Source organism: Arachis stenosperma, chromosome 10 (assembly GCF_014773155.1).
Source record: "Arachis stenosperma cultivar V10309 chromosome 10, arast.V10309.gnm1.PFL2, whole genome shotgun sequence".
In the NCBI taxonomy this organism is placed as follows: domain Eukaryota; kingdom Viridiplantae; phylum Streptophyta; class Magnoliopsida; order Fabales; family Fabaceae; genus Arachis; species Arachis stenosperma.
This window is the reverse complement of record NC_080386.1, coordinates 117,036,476-117,038,461: the sequence shown is the minus strand read 5'-3', so window position 1 is coordinate 117,038,461 and position 1,986 is coordinate 117,036,476. Positions and strand designations below refer to the sequence as shown.

General features: G+C 41.7%; 1 non-coding gene across 1 annotated transcript; it reads right to left on the bottom strand.

Annotated features, from left to right (window-relative positions):
- Positions 1-377: 377 nt before the first annotated feature.
- Positions 378-481, bottom strand: LOC130959015 (small nucleolar RNA R71). Its single transcript, XR_009078113.1, has one exon. It is a non-coding gene; the product is annotated as a small nucleolar RNA R71 (small nucleolar RNA).
- Between the last annotated feature and the right edge of the window lie 1,505 nt (positions 482-1,986).

Below are 1,986 nucleotides of genomic sequence, written 5' to 3'. Positions count from 1 at the left end.
ATAATGCAAGGAGAATGCTTGGTGACTTCACAAAGCCAACGTCCAAGTTTGATGGAAGAAGCATCTCCATTCCTGCCATTGGAGCCAATAACTTTGAGCTTAAGCCTCAACTAGTTGCTTTAATGCAACAAAACTGCAAGTTTTATGGACTTCCATCTGAAGATCCTTATCAGTTTTTAACTGAGTTCTTGCAGATCTGTGAGACTGTAAAGATGAATGGAGTTGATCCTGAAGTCTACAGACTCATGCTTTTCCCTTTTGCTGTAAGAGACAGAGCTAGAATATGGTTGGATTCACAACCCAAGGATAGCCTGGACTCATGGGATAAGCTGGTCACTGCCTTCTTGGACAAATTCTTTCCTCCTCAAAAGCTGAGCAAGCTGAGAGTGGATGTTCAAACTTTCAAACAAAAAGATGGTGAATTCCTCTATGAAGCTTGGGAAAGATACAAGCAGCTGACCAAAAGATGTCCATCTGACATGTTTTCAGAATGGACCATATTAGATATATTTTATTATGGTCTCTCTGAATTTTCGAAAATGTCATTGGACCATTCTGCAGGTGGATCTATTCACCTGAAGAAAACGCCTGAAGAGGCTCAAGAACTCATTGACATGGTTGCAAATAACCAGTTCATGTATACTTCTGAGAGGAATTCCGTGAACAATGGGATACCTAAGAAGAAAGGAGTTCTTGAAATTGATACTCTGAATGCCATATTGGCTCAGAACAAGGTGTTAACTCAACAAGTCAACATGATCTCTCAAAATCTGAATGGATGGCAACATGCATCCAACAGTACTAGAGAGGCGGCTTCTGAAGAAGCTTATGATCCTGAGAACCCTGCCATGGCAGAGGTTAATTATATAGGTGAACCTTATGGAAACACCTATAACTCATCATGGAGAAATCATCCAAATTTCTCATGGAAGGATCAACAAAATCCTCAACAAGGCTTTAACAATGGTGGACGCAACAGGCTGGGCAATAGCAAGCCATATCCATCATCTTCTCAGCAACAGACAGAGAATTCTGAACAAAACACTTCTAATTTAGCCAATGTAGTCTCTGATCTGTCAAAGGCCACTTTCAGTTTCATGAGTGAAACAAGATCCTCCATTAGAAATCTGGAGGCACAAGTGGGCCAGCTGAGTAAGAAAGTCATTGAAACTCCTCCCAGTATTCTCCCAAGCAATACAGAAGAAAATCCAAAAGGAGAGTGCAAAGCCATTGACATAGTCAATATGGCCGAATGCACAAGGGAGGAGGAGGACGAAAATCCTAGTGAGGAAGACCTCCTGGGACGTTCCTCAAGCAAGAAGGAGTTTCCTATTAAGGATCCAAAGGAATCTGAGGCTCATACAGAGACCATAGAGATTCCATTGAATCTCCTTCTGCCATTCATGAGCTCTGAAGACTATTCATCCTCTGAAGAGGATGAAGATGTAACTGGAGAGCAAGTTGCTCAATATTTAGGAGCTATCATGAAGCTGAATGCCAAGTTATTTGGTAATGGGACCTGGGAAAGTGAACCCCCTTGCTCATTAATGAACTGGATACTTGGATTCAGAAAATTCTACCTCAAAAGAAACAAGATCCTGGCAAGTTCTTAATACCTTGTACCATAGGCACCATGATCTTTGAAAAGGCTCTGTGTGATCTGGGGTCAGGGATAAATCTTATGCCACTTTCTGTAATGGAGAAGCTGGGGATCATTGAGGTACAACCTACCTTGTTCTTATTACAACTGGCAGATAAGTCATTGAGACAAGCTTATGAAATAGTAGAGGACGTGTTAGTAAAGGTTGAAGGCCTTTACATCCCTGCTGATTTCATAATCTTAGACACTGGGAAGGAAGAGGATGATTGCATCATCCTTGGAAGACCTTTCCTAGCCACAGCAGGAGCTGTGATAGATGTCAACAAAGGAGAATTAGTCCTTCAATTGAATGGGGAATACCTTGTGTTTAAGGCACATGGCCATCC